Source organism: Anabrus simplex, chromosome 2, assembly GCF_040414725.1.
Source record: "Anabrus simplex isolate iqAnaSimp1 chromosome 2, ASM4041472v1, whole genome shotgun sequence".
Classification (NCBI taxonomy): Eukaryota; Metazoa; Arthropoda; class Insecta; order Orthoptera; family Tettigoniidae; genus Anabrus; species Anabrus simplex.
This window is the reverse complement of record NC_090266.1, coordinates 849,035,465-849,052,494: the sequence shown is the minus strand read 5'-3', so window position 1 is coordinate 849,052,494 and position 17,030 is coordinate 849,035,465. Positions and strand designations below refer to the sequence as shown.

General features: G+C 39.5%; 1 protein-coding gene across 9 annotated transcripts in view; it reads right to left on the bottom strand.

Moving 5' to 3' along the window:
- Nucleotides 1-17,030, bottom strand: part of LOC136864508 (protein boule) — a 350,930-nt gene that overhangs the window by 85,142 nt on the left and 248,758 nt on the right. For 3 of the 9 annotated variants that reach the window (XR_010859321.2, XR_010859320.2, XR_010859322.2), the window contains one exon: nt 6,903-7,214. The exons of the other annotated variants lie outside the window; for them this stretch is intronic. The gene's annotated coding sequence lies outside the window, so the exon portion shown is untranslated. The remainder of the gene's footprint in view (nt 1-6,902; nt 7,215-17,030) is intronic. 9 annotated transcript variants of the gene reach the window in all.

The following is a 17,030-nucleotide window of genomic DNA, read 5'->3' as shown; positions in this document are numbered from 1 at the left end:
GGAAGAGCCTGTAAAGACGATATGGGCTTGTCAGTGTAAGGAAGAGTTCAGGCGTGTGTATGGTCTGTCCGGCAGAGCCCGCAACCCCTTTACGATGTACCTAAGCTTTTCCCCCACGTCGTACATTAACTGTTGTTAGAAATTAATTCCAAAACATTTTACAAAGCAATGAATTTCATTCTACTGACTATTTAAACAATTAATTTATATAATGAAACTAAGACAAAGATTCAAAATGTAACTGTAAGGCAACGGCACTGTTTGTAGGAGAATGAAATTGTTAAGTTACTGTTGTTGTACAACAAGCAGATTTCTATTCAGCCAGTCCCATGAAGTTATTATAATATTTCATCTAAAATATCATGATGCTTGTCAGTGAAAAGTGAATCTACTGGGAGGGGGGAAGAGATGGCGGCACAGCCTGCCAGAGTAAAATGTCACTAACCGCCACAGTGACATTAGACACAGGACAATGAAGGTTTACAAAACCTGTTTGAACTGTTCCCCGCCACATTCAACGCAGGCATCACACCGGAGTAGTAAACTATTTTTGTAGGATGGTAATTAATTTATTCTTTAACCACCTATTCAATACATTAAAATTTTTATACAATTAGGAATTGATCATTGTCACCTTAAGAATATGAGACATGTTTTGCCTTTCATAGAAGGCATCATCAGTCAGTGTACCTCCTCAAGATTAAATCAGGCGCCTGATTAAAATTAAAGTATAATTACTAAGATCTAATATGAACATTTTTACAACAGGAGCAGTCTAAGGAAAAGACTACAATATTCTGTATTAATGTGCATAACAACAATATCAGCCTTTGGCTGTTGATTATTGGTTGTATAAGGAACATATACAGTGCTTAGTAGCAGCAGTCTGATTTGAACATTTAAATATTACATTATTTGGAATGTTAAGAAAATATGCCAGCAATTTGAAATAATGTTAAATGAGACTTTACTCAGAAATAAGGTTGTAATATTAGAAAAGCTATCTGGTTGAAACCATAATTCTCGAACCTAAGACTTCAACCAGTTTTTCCAATATTACGACTTTACTTCTGAGTAAAGTCTCATTTAACATTCTCTCAAATTGCTGGTACATTTTCCTAACATTCCAAATAATGTAATATTTAAATTTTCAAATCAGACTACTGCTACTAAGCACTGTATATGTTCCTTATACAACTAATAATCAACAGCCAATGGCTGATATTGTTATTAACATTAGTACAGAATATTGTATTATTTTCCTTAGACTGCTCCTATTGTAAAAATGTTAATATTAAATCTTAGTAATTATACTTTAATTTTAAATCAGGTCCCTGATTTAATTTTAAGGAGGTACAGTGAGTGATGATGCCTTCTATGAAAGGTGAAACATGTCTCACATTCTTAAGATGACAATGATCACTTCCTTTCCTAATTGTATAAAAATTTTAATGTATTGAATAGATGGTTAAATAATTAATTAACATCGTACAAATATAGTATCTTCAATACAGAACCATAATGATATTTATCACCTGCAACGTAGTAAACTCTGTAGGATGTAAGCATAATATGTTGTAAAAGGGCGCTGGGTTGGATGAAGACTGGATGTTAGTATATGTGATGCATGGCCTGGATACATCTGTTAGTCATTTGTGCATCCAGTGACCAATGGGTTGTTTGCAGTGCAGTACTGTATCAGTATTGTACACAGTGACACTGTGTGGACGGCAACTGTTGTTTGTGTAACATACCGCAAACAATATCAAAGTAAATCAAGAGGGCTGGTCATGTCAGGCTCAAACACCAGCTACCAGAGAGGAGGTACTTGCACATGTGAAAAAACAGTGACCTATTAGCACACGTCACCACTTGTAAAATAGAAAATTGCCAAAGCAGTGTGTGTAGTGTCTCTTGCACGACACCCAGCTGTAACCCTATCATCGCCAGAGAGTTCACGTAGAGAACGAGGAGATAAAAATGGGGGGGGAGTGTTTATTCTGGTGAAGGAAACTTACTGTTCACATGAATGGTTTACTGATGAAAGGGATGAAATATTAGGGATAAAATTAGTTTGTGATAATATGAAGGAGGTGGGAATTATAGGAACATACAGGCCTGGAAGAGAGGAAAGAGACATGGAAATATTTGAGAAAATAATAGATTATACTCATAAAAACAATAATAATGATATGGTAATAATAGGGGGAGATCTAAATTTGCCTGAAGAATGGAATGGAGCTGCTAGTGAAGCCCATGAACGGAAACTGGCAAATAAGTTAATTTGGGAGGGAGGATTTACACAAGTAGTACAAGAACCGACTCGTCTCAATAACTTACTAGATGTATTCTTGGTTAAATCATGGGAAATTGTTGATAAAACCGAGGTAATTGAAGGAATAGGAGACCATAAGGCTGTAATAATGGATGTGGGACTGGTACCAAAAAGGCTTAATAAGAGGGTTACACAAGACAAGAAATTGTACAGAAAAACTAAAGTTGATGAATTTGGGACTTACCTTAAATCACTATTCAGTTGCTGGATAAGTGAAGGAAGTAACGTGGATACACTTTGGGCTAAATTTAAAGGAATCATTTGGGAAGGAGAGAAGAGATTTGTACCTGTTAAGGGTAAAATGACCTCAGACCCTGTTTATTATACAAGGGAAATAAGAAAATTAAAAAGAAAATGTAGAATAGTAAACAGGAAAATCAAAGAGGGTAGGGAGAGTAGAGAAACTAGAAAACAGCTAATGAGGGAATTGAATAGAGTGAAAAAGGAAGCAAAAGAGAATTATATGAATGGCATACTTCAAGAGGGTAATGACCACAAAGGGAAATGGAAAAAGCTGTATTCATATATCAGGAATAAAAAAGGAAAAGGAATCCAAATTCCTACAATGGTGGGAGAAGGGGGTGAACACTATTTAACAGATACTGAGAAAGCAAACCTATTTAGTAGGGAATTCAGAGATTCAGTAGATGATTGTCAGGAGTTGGAAACCAAAACAGAAGATAGGGAGAGACACAGAGGGAAACAAGAAGCTTCTCATTCACAAATGAAGATATTTTCAGAGAAATCCAACTGCTTCAGCAAGGAAAAGCAGCAGGAAGTGATCAAATTACTGGGGAGGTATTAAAGATAATGGGGTGGTACGTAGTGCCTTATTTAAAATTTCTCTTTGACTATGTCATAAATAATAGTGTAATACCAAAGGAATGGAAGGAATCTATAATAATACCAATTTATAAAGGAAAGGGTGATAAAAGGAAACCAGAGAACTACAGACCAATCAGCCTGACCAGTATAGTTTGTAAAATACTGGAGAGTTTAATATCGAAGTACATCAGAGGGATATGTGATGATAAAAATTGGTTCATGAGGAGCCAGTATGGATTTAGAAAGAAATTTTCTTGTGAGGCACAACTGGTGGGATTTCAGCAGTACATATCAGATCAATTGGATTCAGGAGGTCAATTAGATTGCATAGCCATAGATCTTTCCAAAGCCTTTGATAGAGTAAAACATGGAATATTATTAAAGAAATTGGAGGGAATAGGATTGGACGTAAGGGTTACAAGTTGGATAAAAACATTTCTAAATTCAAGGGTTCAGAAAGTCAAAGTAGGAAATAATGTATAATGTATCTCTTGTTAATTTAAAATTTAGTGCTTGACAATAATGTATTTTAGTTTACCATTTGCCACCGAGGTAGACACCTCATTTGCAAATAAAGAGATTTTGATTTGATTTCACTCTATCCAGAAGTAGAAGAACAAGAAGTAGAAGTAAGACAATCTTTGATTTAATCATTTCAAGGTATATAATTCAAACAGTCCTTCTGCAGCATTTTTATTGTTTGAATTACAATACAGTATTAAATTCATTGATTGATGGATTACAGGGCCTCACTCTGTGTTGGAACCAAATTATATAACATTTAAGTAAATAGGAGATTGTGTGTAGAGAGTTGAGTCTGCACAATCAGTGTTCATATTCTGTCACAAAAGGAAGGGATAAATGACCCTGCCTATGAAGCAATGGTTAGGGCAATGGGTGAAATTTTTAAAGACCACTGGAATTTGACCTTCGTGTTAACACAGTTCAACAGCTACCTTTAGGCACAAGGAATGTTGTAGGAGTGCAACACAAAGGCAGACTTGGAAGTTAACTTTGCCTATATAAACTTTTCAACAAACTAGTGTCATAGTGGTAACATATACAGGTGAAAAATCCTTTCTTTATCAAATTGTGGTCAATATTTAAGTTAGACAGGTGGTAAACTTAAAGAGTAAATTCCATATATAAACAAATTAAAATCTGCCAGTTCCATAAAAATGTCATATTACAGACGTGCTCAAATTAACAGGTTTTTACTGTAGTAGATAATATTTCATTATAGTGACTATAATTAATAAAATCACTGATAACCTTGTTAATTAATTTTAATGTTTTAAAAACAAAATCCTTATTAATGCCTGGGATTGCCTTTTTTCAACATAGGTCATTATGTCAAAATTACGATTTCGTTTCACACACAGCTATTAACTGGGAGCAATACTGTAACTAACTGGATCCCTATATCCTCTTATATAAGAGTCACAAAATACTGGCACTGTCACATCAGCTAATTACTGTAATAATGATTTTTGTTACAGAAGAAACATACCTTTACTGGCAAGACCTAGTGTTTACAGTGAACTATGTCTTGTGGTATGGGCTAGAACGAATTTGTTACTTTCACTGACCTCTCTCAGTCTCGTGATTTGGCTTTGACAGCAAGAAGGTGACTGAAGTAAGAGTGATGCAAGCAATGCCATTCCTTATCCAGCCAGTCTGTTATGATTGTGTGAAAACGTCGCTCATGGTGTTGATTACTGCATGCAATGCAGTGGACTTGGAGAGCTGATATGTAACAGCAACTTCTGGTTCCATGAGGAAAGTAATGGGGAACTACCTCACTCATCAGCCTTGTATGCATCCTTATCATTGCACAAGTTATCTGCAACAGCTGATGGAGGAGCTGGTGAGGACTCAACCAGCTTTCAGGCTTAGTACTCGCATGCATTCATGCGAAACATTGTAAATATTTCTTTCCTTTTTTTTTTTTTTAAATAGGTACTAAGCTCCCCAGGTTAGAATCTTTCACTAGGCCAGAAGTTTCTTAATACATGAAGAAGTGGACGATTGATTAACAAGTTTATATTGCACCGACAAAGATAGGTCTTAAAGCGACAATGGGATAGGAAATGGCTAGAAGTGGGAAGGAAGGGACCGTGGCATTAAGGTACAGCCCCAGTATTTGCTGCAGAACCACGGAAAACAATCTTCAAAGTTGCTGACAGTGGGGTTCGAACCTACTATCTTCCAAATGTAAGCTGATACCTATGTGACTTAAAACCATCCAGCCACTTGCTCCGTGCATTCCTTGTACAATTACAGTCTGGCACTATTTTAACTTTAAAAGATTGCTCTCCTGACATTGTAACATTTAACTGGCCAAACACTGGCTGAGGTAAATGGAGACCAACACGGCCCTTGAGGTTTATTGATCGTGATAGAAAATGTCAAGCGAATTGGAAATTTATGCCTCTTGAAAGAAAATGGAAGTGTTTTATCAGATGTTGTTAAGTCAATATGGGGGAATAGAGCTCTGTCCAGCTTTATCACCACTTATTATTTCCAAATATAAACTATTTTTGTACTTCTTAGAACTAGGCCTATAATCTAGTTCCGTTTATGAGCCATTGGGAAACTTTCTGATTTCTAACGAGCATAACTATGGCTCCAATTTTTAGAACAATTATTTAGATTAATTCAAAGGAATTCAAGAATTATGCTGGGAAATGAAGTAGCTTACTTTCATCTTCAGTATTAATCTGTCGATGCTAGTGTATGGTTTTGAACTACCGGATAGAAGCCTAATGTCTTTCAAATTAATTAAGAATGGCAACTTGAGAAAATGATGTCATCTCTCACAGAAGAGAACGTTTTGCTATAAATTTCAATCACGATATCATCATGTGCTAAAATTCCGGCTGGTAATTCATTAATAACATTTGATCCATCACCATTTACAGAGGGGTAGTCGCCATTACAGATTTCTTGCAAAAAAATATCAGTGAATTCTGTTTTTATGTGGTTTTACGCACATATTTTTGAAGAAGGGTTAAAGAGGAGACTATTTACTAAAATTACAAAATAATGTTTTGGTGATGAGCAGGTAGCAAAAAAGGCAAGACCTTTATGAAATCTTCTCCAAGAACAATAATTTTCACACCACAAGGAATGGAATATCATTATTGACGATGTATTTTAGAAGACAATTCACACACATTAATGAATTCCCATTTGCCATTGGGGCTTTATCCCATATTGAGCAATGCTTATAGCATATCATCACCTGCTTTGAAATTTAATTTTAATCCAGACACCGAACACTCGTTAAAATTTAGGGAAATTTTGAATGTACAGTAATGTGAAATGTTCAACTGCTGGGAAACAAAGCAGCGACTGTTCCTTTCCACGAAGCACAACTGACTGACCAGTAAGATGTATGACTGCATATGCATGCCTACCCCCTTCCACCTCCCCTAACCTGTTCAGCGCTCTCACGGTTCAGGCGGTCTTGAAGTACTGCCGAGCGTATTTACCAATGAGAATGCCACATTTTTCTTTAAATTTGAAGATACACAACAACACATTGTTATGCTTTTAAAGATACCCTGCAAATCTACAGGTAAAAAGCTTTCGACAGAATGCTTTATGATGTCAACTGGATCAGCCGTTCTCACAAAATCGATGCCAAAAAAAAAATCAGCCTGGTGTTTTAAACATATAGACAATCGTATGCAAAACCATATCAACACTGCAATTATAAATAATTTAACACAAAACTTACCTCTGTTTCACACAGCTGACAACCACCAACTTCTGTTTGTTTCAAAATATGCATTTTGTTCACCAAATAACCATTTACTAAGCAGGGCTTTCCCGATTGTTTTACCAGTATCATTAAGACTTCAGTTTTCATGCACTTCCACTTTTATATTACACAGCCACCCAAATAATGGAAAATATGACCAGAAAGTGGCATCATACATTTCCTGAAACTTCTTGTTCTTGAGAAAAACTGGATACTTCTTGCTGAGATCATCACACTGTTGCTGAACTTGAGAAAGGAAGTGATATTCCTCCTTTAATATAAAATATTCTGAAATATGTGCCAAAATTTGCGTTAATATTAATTTATTACATGTGTACATATGTAGTGGCTCAAGAAGTGTTAGATTACATATTACCGTATTGTAAATACTATGTATCAAACGAGGAAACTGCAAGTGTATATTGTTCATAATCTATCTATAAATCTTTATTTAAAATCACATTATAGGATAATTATTGTAAATATGTCTCAAACAAAGAAACAACTTCTGTATACTGTTCATAACCTGTTTATAACCTCTAAGAGTCTTTTGTACTGCTCTTCACCTGGAAAAGTAGATAGAATTAGAAAACTCTTATTTACAAGTTGCTTTACGTCACACCGACACAGATAAGTCTTATGGCGATGATGGAATAGGAAAGGGCTGAGAGTGGAAAGGAAGCAGCAAATGACCTTAATTAAGGTACAGCCCCAGCATTTGCCTGATGTAAAAATCGGAGACCATAGAAAACCATCTTCACAGCTGCTGACAGTGGGATTCAAACCCACTATCTGCAGAATGCAAGCTCACAGCTGCACACCCTTAAGTGCACAGCCAACTTGCTCGGTTAGGAAGCTCTTGGAGAGGTAAGAGAAAGAGAAAAGCAACACTGGTGAAACTTGCAACCTGACTTTTCTCGTACTTCACCATTGTACCATTGTCTGCAGTCCATCTCACAATATTTGTTACTAGACCAAGTCAAGGCTCGGAAGTGGACGCCTCGCCTACACATGCTAGAGAGGCATCAATGGTTCCTTCACATGGGTGATACGGTGGTTCAGGTGAAGTAGGGCTGGTGATTGATGTGAAGGCTCACTGCGGGGTGCTGGAACCAACACATCACTTTGCTCTACGTAGCCTGGACGAGCTGCGGGTTGGGAAAGGGGCGATCCCAACCTAGGGGGGAAGTCATGGCTGTGAACTCAGTTATGACAATGCCAAGTGGAGGCCACTTGAGTAGGCCTACTGAAAAGGGAACAAACCTGCCTAGGTTCGGGGCAGGGGCGGACCACTGGATGGACAAGTGAGGGGCGTGTTCTCTACTACGGAGGCCCGAGTTGTGAGATGACACCACGAATGGTGAGAACGACACTCAAGACCCTAGAAGGGGTAAAAACCCTACGAATGATTGAAATATGCATGCTTACGAAGAACCAATTTCAAAAACTCCGACATCAACAGAAGCCATGGAAGCTCGAGTAGAGCAAATCCGGGAGCAAGCCCAAGATGAAAAAATGGAGACAGAAGTCCCAAGTGGACAGGCTGTCGCCAACACAAAACAAGAAATGGCAACAGAAGCTCCAGTAGAGCAGACTGCTACCACAAGCAAACCAGGGAAGTCCGTAGAGACAGAAATGAAGATTTCTGCATAGAAAATCAACAGATTTCATATCGACAGACCACCTTGCAACAGTGCATATTACAAGAAAAAGAAAAGAAAGTGAGGAAGGAACCAAAATAGCGGCTGGAACTTGGATGGAGAAGAACCCAAGGAACAGGGATCGGCGAGAGGCTATCCCTCCGACAACACCCAAAATGTCAGGGTCAGGGGATATTACGCCATCAAGTTCGGCTACAAAACCGCCCGCTAAGAAACAGAAAGAAGAGATGGTCATGTCCTTTTCGGAAAGACTAACTTCAATCATGGTAGCAATAATACCAAAACCTTTCCAGACGGGAAACTGAAGGAGGAAGACGTGAAGGAACTTTCATCTGCTCTGATAGCGCAAATGAAACCACTGTTGGACGGATGCCTTCCAGGCTTCCTCAAGTCTCCACGGCTGGAAAGTGGAGCAATGGTACTGATCTGTGCAAATCCAGAAACTAAAAGCTGGCTGGAATAGACAGTGGCCAACTGCAACCCTTGGAAAGGGGAGAATTTGGAAGTGGCAGAAGCCAAAAAGGTGCTGATACTACAAAGTTCATCACCAAGGTTCCTCCTCCCTTTGACAAGATGATGGTTGATGATGTGCTTGTCAGGATACCTCAGCATGACACCAAACTTCTGACGAAAGATTGGAGAGTGCTGAATGCAACAACTACTGATGACACAGGAAGGACAATTGTTTTGGCTCTTAAAGAAAGAGACTTTGAAGAGCTCAAGAAGAGAGGCCTTAAGGCCAAGCTTGGACTTGGGCAGATCAAATTTCAAGTATTGAAGGGAAAAACAAAACCTAGTATTGGCAAAGATGGTACTGAAAGTTCTACAGGCCAACCTTAAACATAAAAAATCAGCTGTGGCCAATTTCGTCAGGAAGTTCAAGTCCAAGGCTATCGATGTGGCTCTTATACAAGAGTCAGGGGTAGTTAAGGGCAGAGTAGCAGGACTGGCAGAATTTGGAGGTAAGCTAATGTATGATACTACATCGAATATGTCTAGAACATGTTTACTTGTGAGCAGAAAACTATAATGCCTTCTGTTGCAGGAACATTGTTCAAAGGAGTTAGTGGCAGCCAAGATAAATCTTGGAAATTGGGAAGGTCCCAGAGAAATAACCATAGACTCTGCATACCTCCCATATGACTCAACTAATCTGCTCCCAACAGAAAAAGTTGAGAACCTAATGTGCAACGCAAAGAGGAAAGGTGAACACTTAGTCCTTTGAGCAGACGCAAATTCACACCACACAGCATATGTCAGCACGAACTGCAATGCAAGAGGTGAGTCTTTACAAGAGTTTATTATTGGAACCAAGTTGACAATACGAAACCTAGGAAACAAGCCTACATTTATAAATAAAAATCGTAGAGAGGTAAAAGACATTACACTAAGCACTACGCATATTGCAAACTTCATTAAAGACTGGAAGGTGCTGAAGGAACCATCATGGGCAGACCAACCAGCACATCCAATTTGCAATAGATGCGAGACTATGTGGGATCGAGATGTACAGAGACCCAAAAAGAACTAACAGGGATACATACAGAGAAGTTCTAGGGAAGGCTGTACAAAAAATTCCAACTAACATGAGAGGACAGAAAGAATTGGATGAGACAGTGAAATGATTAGAAAAGACTGTTATAGAGTCATTCTATGACAACTGTCCTCTCAAAGAAAAGAAAAGCACCAAAAAAGTAGGGTGGTGGAACAACAAACTAGCCAAAATGAAAAAAGAGGTTAGGATGATGTACAGAATATCATATAGAAATGGTATGTGGGACGTATATCACAGGAAACTCACGGAGTATAACCCAGAGATACGGAAAGCAAAATGAAAATCTTGGAGACTGTTTTGTGAGAAAGTGGAATCACACACTGAAACAGCAAGGCTCCAGAAGGTAAAGCAACCCATATAAATCAGGTGGGGAAACTGGAGAAACCAGATCGGTTGTTTACTCAGGCGGGGAAGGACATGCTGGAGATGCTAATGGCATGTCAATTTCCTGAGAGTGAGGAGGTGAAAGAAGAAGAAACGTTTGGAACAGAGACCAGAGCTCGAAGAGCAGACTGGAACTGTGCCAACAGAATAATAAAACCACCATGTAAAATGGGCAATCGGCACGTTCCACCCTATAAAGGCTCCTGGGCCATATGAGATACTTCCGATACTCCTGCAGGAAGGACGGGAGATACTCGTCAATGCCCTGATGGACCTCTTCAGAGCTAGTCTAGCTTTAGGGTATGTGCCGAAATCATGGTCTGAAGCTAAAGCAGTATTCATACCTAAACCTGGAAGGGCAAACTATTCCCAAGCCAAAGCATACAGACCATTATGTTTAACTTCCTCCATGCTGAAAGCAATGGAGAAAATTCCGGATAAATATATCAGAAGAACGGTGCAACTGAACTCAATGTTGCATGCAAATCAGTTTGCATCCACTGAAGTAGCACTCCACCAGTTGGTTTGTAAACTAGAGGAAAGCCTAGAATATAAAGAAATTGCACTGGCGGCATTTGTAGATATAGGAGCCTTCAGCAATACAACCTATGATTCTCTGATCAAAGTACTGGAAAAGAGGAAGGTAAGTAAAACCGTTGTCGAATGGGTTAAATCCATGTTAGACGGAAGGAAGATAAAAGCAACCCTGTTTGAAGAAACACCGACGGTTAGGGCCACCCGAGGCTATGCTCAGGGACTGTGACTAATTAAGAAGTACCCGGTGCATGCCATTACTATTTTAAACTGCGCAGTTTTCTTATTTACAATGAAGGTGGCAACCCTAGCCAGCCAATAGCAACACACAAAATTGTGGCAAATCAGTTTCACAGTGACTCGGTTTTAATTCTTCCAACTAAGGGCCGGTTCTACCACCTAATGGTAAAGTAGCGCGTAACTTGCCCTCCGCGTAAAAGGAAGTTTCCGTCCGACCACCCCCAGGTAGCGCTATTGGCAGCATAAATCGTAGTTACCCGGCGCGTAATTTATCGGCCACTTTGAGGGCCCGATAAGACTTTACCTGCCGGGCAAGTTTTGAGAGTTGAACATTATTAGCTGTATTTCTGGTGACATACAACTTAAATTAGCTTAGTATCGTACTGAAAAAAAGCATGATAGTGTAACAGTGGCCGATATTGTATTGCAGGATCTTGAACATTAATGCTTCCCTTGATTTGCAACGGTAGCTTAGGGAGCATATTTTATACGTCAAGTTTTCGTAAAGAAACTTTAAAAGGATATAAAATCAAAATCTATGTGGAAATCATTACAAATGAGCTTTAATTTTCTACTTTTTCAATTTTCAGACACGAGGTATAACTTAATGTATGTATCCTAACTACCTTCAGGGTTCTCGTAGCGTAATGGCTAACGCGCTTAGTTTGTAATACGAGGTATGCAGGTTCGAGTCTTTATTGTGATGAATCTTTTTTATTTCTATTATTAGCGTTGTGTTAATCTGTATGCCTCTTTTCATACGTTCTTTTGTTAATAATATTTTTCATTGAAATATTTAATCACAATATTATGTCTACTAGGAAATTGCGTTATATGTATGCTACTTATAGAAAGTTATGTTATGATTAATAGCATATAGGACTGTCGCCTAGGTAGCAGATTCCCTATTAGCTGTTTACATAATCTTCTTGGAAATTATTTCGACGAAACTGGAAACGATTCCATTCCCGAATTCCTCTTCCTATGAATGTATATTTATCCCGATTAGTTCTTTACATTTACAGTACCTTCCAACTTTATCTTCATAAAGTTAAACATTAGAATGAAATGCATTTTCAATAAATGGAAGCATGTGAACTAAACGAGGTCACAGAACTAGTTGCAAATAGAGCATCGTGGAGATACTTAATCAATTCACAGAAGATGTGTGTGTATACACGTATATGGAAGCGCGTAAGAGAGTTAAGAACAATGGCAGGGAACTAAAATACATTGTAAAATGTAAATGAGAAATACGTTGAAAACCTGCATACCTTCTATTATGGAGCGAGCGACTTGACCAATGTACTACGGTACGAGAATACTTTTCAAAAACGCTGCCTTTCATGACAGGTTATAACTGGCGTAAGAAAATGTAATCTCGAGATTTTAATCCCAATTAGGTATTGATATTGAAGATCATAGATTAAAATCACGAAAGCTTGACATAAATCGTTGTCCGTAACTCCTAAGACTCCCCTTATTAGGCATTTTGGTGATAATCAGCAGACGCAAGCACAGGAAAATAAGAGAATCGAAATGAGTTTCATACATCTGAAGAAAGATAGCACCACACTCGAAAGCGAGAAGTCGTTGAAAGTCAGTCTAGCCAACTTCGTATATCGGTGTCTAGCTCTGGGTAGCTACCTAGCGCTTGCGCGGTAGTGGTTGGACGCAAGCCAAAGTACCAGCCGATTTACACCTCCAGGTAGTTTACCTCCCGGGCAGCTGCCAACCACTTTACCAGCAGATGGTAGAACCGGCCCTCAGTAAAAATACTTCTAGGAGCCAGTTAGTGGTTCAAGGAGAAAAAATAGCAAAAGGTGGCTCATAGGAGGCATGGTGCACACTGCACTCCAGCCTACAAGATCCTTGCCCAAGACTAGCAACTCGGAATCGCTTGTATATTCTCGTGTAACAGGTTACCGCTGTTCTATGCTAAAATACTGAGCTGCCGCTTTAAATTAAAATGATCTTTTGTGACTTTAAATTAAAATGATCTTTTGTGATTTTTATTACAAACGATCACTGTGGGAAAATTGTGGCAGAGGACAAATTTTACTTTTTTGACATTTGATGTGATAGAACGATAGATGCAGGGAAATTTAACATTGGTTTACACACTTCTGCCTTCTGAAAGCTGTAGTGGACACCAAAAAAGGGAAATACTGTTTCAAATTTTTTTAAAGATTTTGACTGTGAATTTGAGTATCGATAGTTAACATTATTCAGTTTTTTCTCGTGCGATATATACTGTAATGGATGGTGGTGGTATTATGTTTAGTTAGATGTGATTAGTACTGTGATGAGTATACATCTTGAAATAGTCAAAACATGAACAGTGGAGTTATTTAAACCATCATGAATCCTCACATATACAGTCCACCAGTTCATTAATGATTCCTGAAATGTCCTTCCTAGGACCCATTTCTGACTTAGTACCTATACACCAGAGCACTGCAATGCTTGTTTATCACCTGCTCCCAAGCGGAGAGCTGATGATGATGATGCTTGTTGTTTAAAGGGGCCTAACAGCGAGGTCATCGGCCCCTAATGGTACGAAATAAGACAAAATGTTGAGACAAATTAGAAGTACAAAATCCTCCACTGACCAGAATTCAAAGTATGAGGACAAAAAATGGATGGATGGATGGATGGATGGATGGATGGATGGATGGATGGATGGATGGATGGATGGATGGATGGATGGATGGATGGATGGATGGATGGATGGATGGATGGATGGATGGATATAAATTTAAAACGATCAGTGGAACCGACCCACAGTGCCTCACATACACAGAAGCTGGCACAAAACAATAGTATTACTGACCAAGGGACTGCTTCCATAGCACGATGCTGAATCGATTAGGCTTGTTGTCAAAACGGATCCAAAATCCAGGTCATTGGCCCCTTATAATGGTACTTATCACTAGGAAAATGGAACCATGCTATTTGTCATTTCGCGGTACTAATCAGAAGTAGTGTAGACTCGCGGTATTCGACACATTCTGGTACTATTCACAGGTAGTGTAATGCGCACATGTAACACAGACCTATGGTGTTTCCACATTGTGGCACTATTTACAGACAACGCAAACCCATGGCGTTCCTCACGTAAGTGGACTAACCACAGGGACCCGAACTATCCTGTGGTATTCCTCACAAAGTGGGAACTAAGAACAGGCAAGGCAGAACCATGGTGTCGCTCATTCCATGGTGTTGCTGATATAGGGGTACGAATCACAGGTACAGTAAGACCCTCATCCTAATTCACACACTTCCGCTACTTATCACAAACCTAGTGCGTACCTAACATAGTGGTACTACGTGCAAGTAAATGCGACCCATGGTGTTCCCTGCTCGACGGTACTAAGTACGAGTAGTCTCATGGTTCTAATTTGATCATCCCTTGGTCGGCCCTTTTAGTCGCCTCTTACGACAGGCAGGGGATACCGCGGGTGTATTCTACATGTGCGTCCCCCACACGCAGGGGTCAAGGGAGAGCGCTTAAAACTGTGTTGAGAAGCGAACTATGCTCATGAGGAGGACAATCGCAGGAAACAACAGACAATCATTTTAAATTTTATTACAAAGCTACAAAATAATGCCATAACATATACGTTTCTTCTGGTCTGTACTTTTATTACTTATTTTTTATACCCTGTGTCATTTTTGTATTACAAATACTGAATCAATGAAAATTACATAGGTAATTTTATCTTGTAAATAACATTAAATATACGAGAGGCCAAAAGTCACGAGAAGACACTGAATGGGATGTTAATAAGTTGCTCCTCCACGAGCCCTCAAAAAGGCAGCAAAACGGTGAGGCATCGACTCTACAATGTGCTGGAATCGTTCTGGAGGGATCTGGACCCAAGCATCTTGCAATGCAACGCACAACTGGTCTTGTGTAGTTGGTGTGCGGTTCATGAACCATACACCAGCATTGACAGCATCCCAAAAATGCTCTACCTGATTAAGATCGGAGGATCTGGAGGGAAAATCTCTGGTCGTAACTTCACTGAAGTGCTCCTCCAACCACCTGCCTGCCACAACAGAGTGGTGACATGGTGCATTGTCCTGTTGAAACATGCCATCTCCATCAGCGTACCCTACAGCCAGAAAGAGATGCAGGTGGTCTGAAAGAACATCCACATAACGCGCACCTGTCAGCGCTTCCTGCAGCCGGACAATAGGGCCTAATTGCGACCACTGAGACCAGAAGTGAGCCACCTCCCGGCTGGACACAACCTTGTTGACAAGCAGGATCCATAGCTTCATGAGGCAAACGTCACACTCTCGTGCGCCCACCAGCTTGATACAGCTGGAACCGGGATTCAACGGACCACACCACACGCCGCCAATGTTTCATGGTCCACTGCCGATGTTTGCGTGCCCATGCACATACTTGAGCTCTGTGTCAAGGTGTCAGCAAAGGGACACAAGTTTGTCGTCGGCTGGTGAAGTCTTTGAGGTGCAGTTGCCACCTTACAGCCCTAGTAGAAATGGGTTCCCGACTTCCAACATTCGAGTAGGCTGTGATATGACCCACAACAGCCCGCCGAGTGCCAAATATGGTTCTGCAGAGGCGACGTGATGTCCGTTCGTTAAAACCTGTGGTCTTCTTGTGCGGTGGTTTACGCCTGTGGTAACGTTTTCTCTGCGATACCGAGGACCCACCCTTGACACTGTTGATCTCGGAAACCTGATTTTGCGTGTAATCTCAATTTTTCATGCAACTGATGCATGAAATTCTAGGTGTAAGGCTAATTTCTAAAGATAATAGGCAACTTGATGTCTTTGGAGCGTACAGACTAGGAAAGTGTAGTGCTAACGCTGATTCAGAATTATTTGATAAGATAATCAACTATGTGGGAAACGGCATGGAAAGCAATGAGATTTTAGAGTGAGATCTCAATTTACCAACTGTCAATTAGGATGGTAATGAAAACAGGAAGCATGACCAACAAATGGCAAGTGAGTTAATATGGGAAGGACAGCTGATTCAGAAAGTGATGGAACCAACTAAAGGGAAGAACATTCTGTACATGATGCTGGTAAAACCAGATAAGCTCTATAGATAAACCAAAGTAGTAAGATGGTACTAGTGTTCACAAAGCTGTTTTTGCAGAGTTAAGAATAAATGTGATAGGAAGGAAGGTCTTAAAAGTAGGACTATTAGGCAGTACCATATGGCTGATAAGGCAGGCATGAGAGAGTTTTTGGAAACTAACTATGATCGGCAGAAAACGTAAATAAAAATGTAAACAAGACTCTGGGATGGGTTTAAGGCAATTGTTGAGGGAATGTGAAAGCAGATTTGTACCTTTAAAAGAGGTAAGGAATGGTAAAGACCAACTTCATTATAAGAGAGAAATGAAGGGACTAAGAAGGAGGTGTAGATTGGAAAGAAATAAAGTTAGAAATAGCTGTGAAAGTAAGGAGAAATTGAAGGAACGTACTAGGAATTTGAATCTAGCAAAGAAGTCAGCTAAGGATAACATGGTGGCAAGCATAATTGGCAATCATACAAATTTTAGTGAAAAATAGAAGAGTATGCATAGGTACTTTAAGGCAGAAACAGGTTCCAAACAGGACATTTCAGGAATCCTTAATGAACAAGGGGAGTGTGTATGTGAGGACCTTGAGGAGGCAGAAGTATTCGGTCAGGAATATGTAAAGATTGTTGGTTACAAGGATAATGTCCAGATAGAGCAGGTGAAC